Here is a 12,829-nt window from a genome sequence, read left to right on the forward strand (position 1 = left end):
TATGCTCGTTAAAGGCTAAAAACTCACTTTTGTGGGAAAAGGGTTTTTTTATGTGATCAAGTATATATAATCAAATTTTAACTAAGTTTGTCATGCCTTTTCATAATTTTCTTATGTTGGTTCTTTTTATCACGACGCCATCGGTTGTAAACTTGTAAAAATATAACCTTGTTAAGACTTGAATTCCCAACTTAAACTTAGACAAGTAAAAAAATGAATTTTTTTTGGAAAAAATTTGGGGTGATTAGCGGTTCCAATAGAGTTTTGTGTAAGGCTTGTTATTAGGACTTGCAAAATTCAAGGTTTTAGCATCCCCCCCCCACACACACACTTAAATTACACATTGTCCTCAATGTGTCCCAAAAATAAGTTTTTAGGTTGATTGAATGTGTAAAATGGTGTTGAAAGCAAAATTTTATGTTACTGGCAGTCTGGACACGGCCCCGTGGGGACCGGGCACGGGCCCGTGTTCAGGTGCCAGTAACAAAAATTAAAGAAAAGAAACAGAAGCCCGGGCACGGGGGCGTGTTCAGTGAAAACGACCCCGTGTCCAGTTACCTGAACTGGGCGAATTACTGCAGACTGTGCAGCACGGGGCCGTGTTGGGTGAACACGGCCCGTGCTGAGCTTACTGTAATGAAGAAATTGTTGTCGGATGGCCCTGTTTTCGTGCATGGAGCTATGTTTCTCATTTCCCTTGTTATCCTTGACCATCCCGAGTGTGTTTTATTTCTGCAAATTAAAACTAAAAGATTAAACTAAACTAAGGATAGTTCCGTGGAATGCCTCCGTGGTGCGCCACGTTTATAAGGGTCCTTGGCTAGACCCAAGGTGAGGTTATATGTTTTCCGAGCGGGATGTTTTGCATTTCATGTAGCACCGTCGAAGAGCATCATCCAAACTTGAATCAATAACCTTCATGTAATTGACCGGGTCATCGTCCTCTATTCTCTTCCCAACCCCGAACTTCACTTCCTTATCCCCATATTTTAAAGTGAGTGTTCCGTCATTCATGTCTACCACTGCTTGTGCGGTGGCTAGAAATGGCCTCCCTAGTATGAGGGGGACTTCGGTGTCTTCTTCCATATCAAGTATGACAAAGTCGGCCGGGTAGACGAAATTGTCGACTTTGACTAGTAGATTTTCAGCGACACCTTGCGGGAATTTGACGGATCGATCAGCAAGTTGTATACTCATCTTTGTAGGACTCGTTTTTCCTAAGCCGAGTCTTTTGAACATTGATGCGGGCATGAGGTTAATGCTAGCCCCAAGGTCGGCTAGTGCATTACGAATGGGGGAGTCCCTAATCGAGCAAGGAATTGTGAAGCTTCCGGGATCAATCTTCTTTTGGGGGAGTCTGTTGAGTACGAAGGCGGAGCATTCTTCGCCTAAGTTAACTAATTGCAATGATTCAATTTTCCTTTTATGAGTGAGGAAGTCCCTCATGAATTTTGAGTATTTAGGCATTTGAGTTAGGATGTCAATGAAAGGAATGTTGACATGCAATTGTTTTAGTAGACTTTCGAATTTTGCGAATTGCTCATTGGTCTTTTGACGGATTAACCTACCGGGGTACGGAACCCGAGGAGCTTTGGTGGGCTCTGGTGATAGAGGAGAAACCTTCTCTTGTTGGGGCGGTGTTGCAATCTCCTCAGTAGGCGGTGGGCCTTCCGCGGGACCCACGGTACGGTTCCGTAACGTTATGAGATGAACTTGTGCTTTTGGGTTTGTTTCGGTATTACTTTGTAACGCACATTGCGGTCTCTCGGAGAAATTTTGGGCTAGTTGATTTATTTGTTTTTCGCTGTTTTGTATACTAGCTTGTTGATTTCTAAAATTTGATTCTAATTGTAGAAACCTATCCGAGTTTTTCTTTTCAGTGTCGGAGATGAGGCGAGATATAGTATCTTCAAGCCTTTCTCGTCCACCTTGTTGTGGAGGGAAATTTTGTGACTCATTTCTTGGTTGTTGAAAGTTTGTTCGTTGGTTTAGGCTTTGTTGGTTACTACTATTGCCGGGCTCTCTCCAACCAAGGTTAGGGTGGTTACGCCATCCTTAGTTGTAGGTGCCCGTTGGAGGACCCGACGGCCTAGGTCTATTATCAATGTAGTTTACCGATTCTGGTTGATCATCTGTTTCTTTCATACAACTCCAATTTTCATGTGGCCCACCACACCCTTCACAAGCCATAACCGAGACTGTTTTTGTCATTTCCAACTTTTTAATTTTAGAAGAAAGGGCCTTGATTTGGGCTTGTAAAGAAGTGCTTTCATCAACCTTATGGGCGCTCGGGGCAATAGATTTATTGCCTCGGGGAGTGTGCCACTGGAAATTGGTTTGAGCAATTTCCTCAATTTGATTATATATTTCATGCGGGCGGCGATTACCTAAAAGTCCCCCGGAGCTAGAGTCAAGTGTTTGTCTAGTATGTGGCAACAATCCATTATAGAAAGTGGATACTTGTTGCCACACCGCAAGACCGTGATAGGGACACTTTCGTAATAGCTCCTTGAACCTTTCCCAAGTTTCATATAAGGATTCCCCCTCCTCTTGCGAGTATTTATTAATTTCAGTCATTAATTTAGCCGTTTTAGCGGGAGGGAAATACTTATATAGAAATTTTTGGGCTAGTTCATCCCAGGTGTTTACCGAACCAACTGGGAGGGCGTTAAGCCAAGCTTTTGCTCGGTCTTTTAGTGAAAATGGAAAAATTTGAAGGCGGATGGCGTCATTTGATGCTCCATTGATCCGAAAGGTATCACATATTTCTAAGAAATTAGTAATATGTAGATGGGGATCCTCATCTGCAAGCCCATGAAAGGTTGCAGAGTTTTGAAGCATCTGTATCAAATGTGGCCGAAGTTCGAAGTTGTTGGCTTCGACATTCGGTGCATTGATAGCGGCGCCGAGATTACCTACGGTGGGTCGTAGGTAATCCATGAGGGTACGTTGGTCCGCCATTGGAAGTGGGTCCCCCGAAACCTTCTCTTGGTTTTAGCTTTTAGTCTTTTTCTGAGAAAGCGTTCGGGTTCTTCTAGAGGTTCTTTTATGTCTTTATTAGAACTGGAGCTCATACACTACGTAGAGGTGGCGTCTAGTTCCAAGTCCTGCAACAAAAACAAAAAAGAATGTTGGTCAGAAAGTTCACCACGGCCCCGTGCTCAGTGTACACGGCCCGTGGTCGGAGTTACAGTGATTGTTTTCCGGATCCCTGTTACTGGAAAGTTGGACACGGCCCCGTGTTGCACCGACACGGCCCCGTTGTCAGCCTTCTGTAACTCGGAAAATTAAAAACTGCCAGTAACACTGCTGGGCACGGCCCGTGTCCGACCTGGCACGACCCGTGCTGAGCTCTGCAGAAGCTGAAAAATTAAGAAAATCCTAAAAAAAAATAAAAAGAAAATAAAAAAAATGATTAGGCCGTTGATTCCTAACTTTCTTAAAATCCTTGTGTCCCCGGCAGCGGCGCCAAAAACTTGATGTGCGTAAGTGTGTATATATTTTAAATGTATATTTTAAGCCCCTTTTACACTTTTAGCCAGGTTTTAAATTTATAAAACACGATATTTACTAACACTAAACACACATATGGGCAAGTGCACCCATCGTGGATGTAGTATAGTGTTGGTAAGATACCGAGGTCGTCCAAGGACACAAGAGCTTTTAGTACCGGTTTATCCTCAACGTCTAATCAAATCAAAATGTTAGAAAAGGTTTTTAAACTAAGAAAATAAAACTAACTAAAATGCTGAAAAATAAAATAAAAATAAAAAACAGATAGACAAGATGAATCACTTGGATCCGACTCGTGTGTTAGTGTAACCTTTGATTATTTTCGCACTTTTGCACTTAGTTAAGAGAGTATCTTAGTTATTGTAGTGGGCCCCTCTTTTGAAGGCGACGTTACCCTCAACCCAGTAGTTTGAGTCAGCAAGGATACAATCCTAAAGGGTCGGATTATTGAAAGATAATTAATTAAGTTATTAATGCATAATGTGGTAGCCCCTCTTTTGAAGGTGACGTTACCCTCAGCTAAGTAGTCTGAGTCAGCAGGGATACAGTCCTAAGTAGTTGGGTTAAAGTTTTAATAGTAGTTTAACTTATGAGGGGATCAAAGAGTTTGGACCCCCGCCATCCAATACCTTTGGGTATTGAAGGAGGTCCTACTAAATTTGACACAGGTCCTTTGCAGGATCTATACACTGAACAATGGAAAGACTCTTACCAAACCGTTCTCTTAACCCCCGACCAGGTAGCCAACATACCTCCATATAGACCGTGGAGATATGAATGGTGAAAATCTTTTATTTTATATAGACAGTAAAATAATGCCAAGACACCACGGACAAATGATAAGGAAGAATCACCTTCAACATAAGAAACTAGTAATTAAAGTCATTAATGCAAAACAAATTAAAAAGTGCAAAAGATTAAAAATAAAAAGTATTACACTAAACACTTGTCTTCACCAAGCGATGTAAGAGACTTAGGCAAACATGGCCTTTGATTGTCAAGAACTCTTACGATCAATCTTGGATCCTGAGACGACTCACACACTCTATGATGGACAATGGATGATGGTGGTGGATGATGGTGTTATGGTGGTGGTGGGTGGTGGGTGAAGTGTGAGAGAGGTGGTGTGCCAAGGGATGAGTTGAAATGGTTCCAAACACTCCTATTTGTAGGCTGAACAGAAGCTCGGGCATGGCCCCGTGTCCGCTGGGCACGGCCCCGTGTCCATCCTCGTCTCTCTCTTCATTAATTGTAATTCGCAATTACAATAAATTCGCCTGCAGGAAGTTGACCACGCCCCCGTGTCCGCTGGGCATGGCCCCGTGGTGGGCAGTAGAAGCTTCTAAAGGTTTGTCTTTTCTGCTGCTACTTGGGCACGGCCCCGTGCTCGCTGAGCACGGGGCGTGTTCAGTCTTCTGCTTTCTTAGTTTTGCTTGGGAAGATGCTGTCGAGGGGTCGGGCATTCCACTTTTGTTCCTTTTCTTGTATTTATGTTAGATTTAGCTGTCTTTTTGCTTCTTTTGTTAATTTGAGCTCATTTAATCCTGAAAATACAAAAGGAAGACAAAAGCACACTTTTTCCAACATTAGTACTAAAAAAGGGTTAGTTTTATGCCACAATTGATATAATTTATATGTTGCATTTTGCGCATATCAATCCCCAGCCCAAGTGCCCCCAACCATTCGGAATCCTCCACTGCCATGACCACTGTCACACCCCAACCGATGGCGGAAACATCGGGGTAAGGCACTGACGAAATAGATTGTCCAGTAGAATCCATAACAACTATCATTACCAAATATTTAACGTCATGTCCCATACCATAACATATAAAGTAAAACAGTTATTACAGACATAGTGTTCTCATAGACAAATCATTGTTCCGACAACTCAAATATTACTTAGTTTGTTTCTAGACTCCCCTAGCTCGATTCCACAGAGTTCAGCGAAACACAGCATCCTAAACAACTGTTACATACGTTAAAATAAGGTCAATACACATAGTGTAAAGGTGAGCATACAAGTTTAATAGCATATAGTAGCGAATAGCGATTTACGCATAACCAGCATGTAACACGTAGAAATGTGAAGCATGTAAGCTATCGACAATGAAGTATGCACAGACATGACTGTGAGACGTAGAATGTGCAACACATATCACCACTGTGACACGTGAAGTAATACCCTTAACAACCCCTGTTCACGACAGGTGCTGAGTCCAAACTATAGTACTATTGTTGCTAAGGTGTCCGGCAACAATCACTATGTAAACATAACGTACAAGCATTCATCGAATAACACGTATAACATGCAGAGCGGTTAGCATAAAAAAAGTGTTTGCGTTGTTGATGCGTGCGAAGTGTAGTATATTTTTTGATGTATATTTTAAGCCCTTTTTACACTTTTAGCCAAGTTTTAAATTTATAAAACACGATATTTACTAACACTAAACACACATATGGGCAAGTGCACCCATCGTGGACGTAGTATAGTGTTGGTAAGATACCGAGGTCGTCCAAGGACAGAAGAGCTTTTAGTACCGGTTTATCCTCAACGTCTAATCAAATCAAAATGTTAGAAAAGGTTTTTAAACTAAGAAAATAAAAACTAACTAAATGCTGAAAAATAAAAATAAAATAAAAACAGATAGACAAGATGAATCACTTGGATCCGACTCGTGTATTAGTATAACCTTTGATTATTTTCGCACTTTTGCACTTGTTTAAGAGATTATCTTAGTTATTGTAGTAGGCCCCTCTTTTGAAGGTGACGTTACCCTCAACCCAGTAGTTTGTGTCAGCAAGGATACAATCCTAAAGGGTTGGATTATTGGAAGATAATGAATTAAGTTATTAATGCAAATTATGGTAGGCCCCGCTTTTGGCGGTGACGTTACCCTCGACTAAGTAGTCTGAGTCAGCAGGGATACAGTCCTAAATAGCCGGGTTATAGTATTAATAGTAGTTAACTTATGAGGGGGTTAAAGAGTTTGGATCCCCGCCATTCAATACCTATGGGCATTGAAGGAGATCCTACTAAATTTAACCCAGGTCCCTTGCAGGACCTCTAAACGCTGAACAAGGGCAAGACCCTTACCAAACCGTTCCGTTAACCCCCGATCAGGTAGCCAACATACCTCCATATAGACCGTGGAGATATGAATGGTGAAAATCTTTTATTTTATATAGACAGTAAAATAATGCCAAGACACCATGGACAAACGATAAGGAAAGATTAAAAAGTCATTAATACAAAACCAAATAAAAAGTGCAAAAGATTAAAAATAAAAAGTATTATACTAAACACTTGTCTTCACCAAGTGATGTAAGAGACTTAGGCAAACATGGCCTTGATTGTCAAGAACTCTTACGATCAATCTTGGATCCCGAGACGACTCACACACTCTATGATGGATAATGGATGATGGTAGTGGATGATGGTGTTGTGATGGTGGTGGGTGGTGGATGAAGTGTGAGAGAGGTGGTGTGACAAGGGATGAGTTGCAATGAAGCCAAGCACTCCTATTTATAGGCTGAACAGAAGGCTGGGCACGGCCCCGTGTCCGCTGGACACGCCCCCGTGCCTGTCTGACACTCTCTCTCTTCATTAATTGTAATTCGCAATTACAATTAATGCGCCTGCTGTACTTTCGCCACGCCCCCGTGTCCGCTGGGCACGGCCCCGTGGTGGGCAATAGAAGCTTCTATAGGTTTGTCTTTTCTGCTACTTCTTGGGCACGGCCCCGTGCTGGCTGAGCACGGGGCGTGTTCAGTCTTCTGCCTTCTCTATTTTGCTTGGGAGGATGCTGTTGAGGGGTCGGGCAATCCACTTATGTTCCTTTTCTTGTATTTATGTTAGATTTAGCTGTCTTTTTGCTTCTTTTGTGAATTTGAGCTCATTTAATCCTGAAAATACAAAAGGAAGACAAAAACACTCTTTTTCCAACATTAGTACTAAAAAAGGGTTAGTTTTATGCCTCATTTGATGTAATTTATATGCTGCATTTTACACACATCAAATACCCCCACACTTGAACTTTTGCTTGTCCTCAAGCAAAACTCTTTAATACGTGGCTTACACTCCCAAAGAGAAGGTTTTTGCTTGTCATAGAGTGTCGGGAATCCAAGATCTTTTTGGTTTTATTTTCATTTATTTAAAATCCTATTCGTTATGATTTATTTAGAACGTTTCATAGGATAAATTACTTATTTGGCATAGCATGCCTTTTTAAAATTCCATTTATATACAAGTTCACATACCTCACGGGGGAAATCACTCACACTCGGCCGAAGATGTATTTTTAGTGAATCACTCGAGAGCGGCGTGGAACTTATTCCTACCATAGGCTTGCCAAGCAATCAATCCTCCTCCTTTTTAACTTGTTACCTTTGTACAATATCAAGAGGACTTTTTTGGGTAAAGGCTTGGGCTAAAGGTGGGTAGTTGGGTTAGTGGTTAGAAAAGGGCGAAAAGCGTAAAAAGCGTCGGTTTTCGTAAAACATTTTGTTTTAGTGACTTTTTATTATTTTTTTATGAATTATTTCTTCAAAAAAGCTTTTGTTTTAAGAGCTTTGTTTGTTTATTTCTAACTTCATCTTCATCATATTTTTTTTGTAGTCACACGAAAACCGAGCTTGTTACTAAAATAAAGGGTAAAAATAAAAAGGGTTTTGGTGGGTAAAAGGGTTTTTAGGGTAAAGAAATGAAAGGTTTAGGCTCAAATGGGTTAACTAGGGGGAGTTTTTAGGTGGGTGAAAAGAAAAATGAAAATAATGGTTTTGAAAGAAAAAGGGTTAGTCCTAATGCCTCCATCATTTACTTACTTGGGTTTAAGTTGGTAAGGACGGGGAATGAATCGTCGTGGCAAGTTCTAGAGTCGTAAGAACCAAGCGGCTATTCACACAAGAAACGAAAAATGAGCATTTAGTCTAAAGGTGTGTATTTGTATGCTCAATAAAAGCTCAAAACTCACTTTTTGTGGGAATGGGTTTTTCTATGTGATCAAGTATATATAATCGAATTTTAACCAAGCTTGTTATGCCGTTTCGTAATTTTCGTATGTTAGTTCTTTTTATCACGACGCTATTGGTTGTAAACTTGTAAAAATATCACCTTATTAATCTTAGAATTCCCAACTTAAACTTTAGACAAGTGAAGAAAAATTGAAAATTTTTGAAAAAAATTTGGGGTGAATAGTGGTTCCAATAGACTTTTGTGTAAGGCTTGTTTTTAGGACTTGCAAAATTTCAAGGTTTTAGCATCTTCCCACACTTAAATTACACATTGTCCTCAATGTGTCCCAAAAATAAATTTTTAGGTTGATTAGATGTGTAATATGGTGTTAAAAGCAAAGATTTTATGTTACTGGCAGTCTGGACACAGCCCCGTGGGGACCGGACACGGCCCCGTGTTCAGGTGCCAGTAACGAAAATTAAAGAAAAGAAACAGAAGCCTGGACACGGGGGCGTGTGTGGTGAACACGTCCCGTGTCCAGTTACCTGAACTGGGCATTTTTCTGCAGGGGGTGCAGCACGGGGCCGTGTTGGTTGGACACGACCCGTGTTGAACCTTCTGTATCGGAGAAATCAATGTCGGGTTGCCTTGTTCTTGTGCATGGGGCCATGTTTCTCGTTTCCCTTTTCATCCTTGACCACCATGAGCGTGTTTTATTCCTGCAAACTAAAAGATTAAACTAAACTAAGGATAGTTCCGCGGAATGCCTCCGTGGTGCGCCACGTTTATAAGGGTCCTTGGCTAGACCCAATGTGAGGTTATATATTTTCTGAGTGGGATGTTTGGCATCCCATGTTGCACCGTCGGAGAGCAGCATCCAAACTCGAATCAATAACCTTCATGTAGTTGACCGGGTCGTCGTCCTCTATTTTCTTCCCAACCCCGAATTTTACTTCATCATCTCCGTACCTTAGGGTTAGCGTTCCGTCATTCATGTCTACCACTGCTTGCGTGGTGGCGAGAAATGGTCTCCCTAATATGAGGGGGACTTCGGTGTCTTCTTCCACGTCGAGTATGACAAAATCGGCCGGATAGACAAATTTGTTTACCTTTACTAGGACATTTTCGATGACACCTTGCGGGAATTTGACGGATCGATCAGCAAGTTGTATGCTCATTTTTGTAGGACTCGTTGTTCCTAGGCCAAGCCTTTTAAACATTGATGAAGGCATGAGGTTAATGCTGGCCCCAAGGTCGGCTAGTGCATTACAAACGGGGGAGTCCCCGATCGAGCAGGGAATCGTGAAGCTTCCAGGATCGATTTTCTTTTGGGGAAGTTTGTTGAGTACGAGGGCAGAGCATTCTTCGCCTAAGTTAACTAATTGCAAAGTTTCAATTTTCTTTTTATGAGTGAGGAAGTCCCTCATGAACTTAGAGTATTTGGGCATTTGGGTTAGGACATCAATAAAAGGAATATTGACATGCAATTGTTTTAATAGACTTTCGAATTTTGCGAATTGCTCATTGGTCTTTTGACGAATTAACCTACCGGGGTACGGAACTCGAGGAGCCTTGGTAGGCTCTGATGATGGAGGAGAGTTCTTCTCCTGCAGAGGCGGGGGTATAGTCACTTCTGTCGGTGGTGGTGCTTCCGCAGGCCCCACGGTGCGGTTTCGTAACGTGATGAGATGAACTTGCGCTTTTCGGTTTGTTTCGGTATTGCTTAGTAATGCACCTTGTGGTCTCTCGGAAAAATTTTGAGCTAGTTGATTTAATTGTTTTTCTATGTTTTGAATACTAGCTTGTTGATTTCTAAAATTTGATTCTAATTGTAGAAACCTTTCCGAGTTTTTCTTTTCAGTGTCGGAGATGAGGCGAGATATAGTATCTTCAAGCCTTTCTCGTCCACCTTGTTGTTGAGTGAAATTTTGTGACTCATTTCTTGGTTGTTGAAAGTTTGTTCATTGGGTTTGTTGGTTACTACTATTGTCGGGCTCTCGCCAACCAAGGTTAGGGTGGTTTCGCCATCCTTGGTTGTAAGTGCCCATTGGAGGACCCGACGGCCTAGGTCTATTGTCAATGTAGCTTACCGACTCTTGTTGATCTTCTGTTTCTTTCATACAACTCCAATTTTCATGTGGCCCACCACACCCTTCACAAGCCATAACCGAGACTGTTTTTGTCATTTCCAATTTTTTTATTTTTGAAGAAAGAGCCTCGCTTTGGGCTTGTAAAGAAGTGCTTTCATCAACCTTATGGGCGCCCGGGGCAATAGATTTATTGCCTCTGGGAGTGTGCCACTGAAAATAGGTTTGAGCAATTTCCTCAATTTGGTTATATATTTCATGCGGGCGGCGATTACCTAAAAGTCCCCCGGAGCTAGAGTCAAGTGTCTGCCTTGTGTGTGGCAACAACCCATTATAGAAAGTGGATACTTGTTGCCATATCGCAAGGCCGTGATGTGGACACTTTCGCAATAGCTCCTTGAACCTTTCCCAAGTTTCATATAAGGATTCCCCGTCCTCTTGCGAATATGTATTAATTTCAGTCATTAATTTAGCCGTTTTAGCTGGAGGGAAATACTTATATAGAAATTTTTGGGCTAGTTCATCCCAGGTGTTTACCGATCCAGCTGGGAGGGCATTGAGCCAAGCTTTTGCTCGGTCTTTTAGCGAGAAAGGAAACATTCGAAGGCGGATGGCATCATTTGATGCCCCATTGATCCGAAAGGTATCACATATTTCTAAGAAATTAGTAATATGTAGATGGGGATCCTCGTCCGCAAGCCCATGGAAGGTTGCGGAGTTTTGGAGCATTTGTATCAAATGCGGCCGAAGTTCGAAGTTATTGGCTTCAACATTCGGTGCATTGATAGCGGCGCCTAGGTTACCTACGGTGGGTCGTAGATAATCCATGAGGGTACGTTGGTCCGCCATTCGAAGTGGATTCCCCGAAACTTTCTCTTGGTTCTTGGCTTTTAGTCTTTTTCTGAGAAAGCGTTCGGGTTCTTCTAGAGGTTCTTTTATGTCCTTATTAGAACTGGAGCTCATACACTGCGTAGGGCTGGTCAGAAGGTTCACCACGGCCCCGTGCTCAGTGAACACGGCCCCTGGTCGGAGTTACAGTGATTGTTTTCTAGATCCCAGTTACTGGAGAGTTGGACACGGCCCCGTGTTGCACCGACACGGCCCCGTGGTCAGCCTTCTGTAACTTGAAAAACTAAAAACTGCCAGTAACAATGCTGGGCACGGCCCGTGTCCGACCAGGCACGGCCCGTGCTGAGCTCTGGAGAAGCTGAAAAACTAAGAAAATCCTAAAAATTAAAAAGAAAAAATAAAAAGATGATTAGGCCGTTGATTCCTAACTTTCTTAAAATCCTTGTGTCCCCGACAACGGCGCCAAAAACTTGATGCGTGCGAAGTGTAGTATATTTTTTTGATGTATATTTTAAGCCCTTTTTACACTTTTAGCCAAGTTTTAAATTTATAAAACACGATATTTACTAAAACTAAACACACATATGGGCAAGTGCACCCATCGTGGACGTAGTATAGTGTTGGTAAGATACCGAGGTCGTCCAAGGACACAAGAGCTTTTAGTACCGGTTTATCCTCAACGTCTAATCAAATCAAAATGTTAGAAAAGGTTTTTAAACTAAGAAAATAAAAACTAACTAAATGCTGAAATAAAAATAAAATAAAAACAGATAGACAAGATGAATCACTTGGATCCGACTCGTGTATTAGTATAACCTTTGATTATTTTCGCACTTTTGCACTTGTTTAAGAGATTGTCTTAGTTATTGTAGTAGGCCCCTCTTTTGAAGGCGACGTTACCCTCAACCCAGTAGTTTGAGTCAGCAAGGATACAATCCTAAAGGGTTGGATTATTGGAAGATAATGAATTAAGTTATTAATGTAAATTATGGTTGGCCCCGCTTTTGGCGGTGACGTTACCCTCGACTAAGTAGTCTGAGTCAGCAGGGATACAGTCCTAAATAGCCGGGTTATAGTATTAATAGTAGTTAACTTATGAGGGGGTCAAAGAGTTTGGATCCCCGCCATCCAATACCTATGGGCATTGAAGGAGATCCTACTAAATTTGACCCAGGTCCCTTGCAGGACCTCTAAACGCTGAACAAGGGCAAGACCCTTACCAAACCGTACCCTTAACCCCTGACCAGGTAGCCGACATACCTCCATATAGACCGTGGAGATATGAATAGTGAAAATCTTTTATTTTATATAGACAGTAAAATAATGCCAAGACACCACGGACAAACGATAAGGAAAGATCACCTTCAATATAAGCAACTATTTATTAAAGTCAATAATACAAAACCAAATAAAAAGTGCAAAAGAT

The 12,829-nt window shown here is 41.7% G+C and overlaps 1 non-coding gene across 1 annotated transcript; it reads left to right on the top strand.

The window, feature by feature from the left end:
- The first annotated feature begins 10,918 nt into the window (after positions 1–10,918).
- Positions 10,919–11,025, top strand: LOC118484555. The gene has a single exon (XR_004873664.1). It is a non-coding gene; the product is annotated as a small nucleolar RNA R71 (small nucleolar RNA).
- Positions 11,026–12,829: the final 1,804 nt, after the last annotated feature.

Source organism: Helianthus annuus, chromosome 11, assembly GCF_002127325.2.
Source record: "Helianthus annuus cultivar XRQ/B chromosome 11, HanXRQr2.0-SUNRISE, whole genome shotgun sequence".
Taxonomy (NCBI): domain Eukaryota; kingdom Viridiplantae; phylum Streptophyta; class Magnoliopsida; order Asterales; family Asteraceae; genus Helianthus; species Helianthus annuus.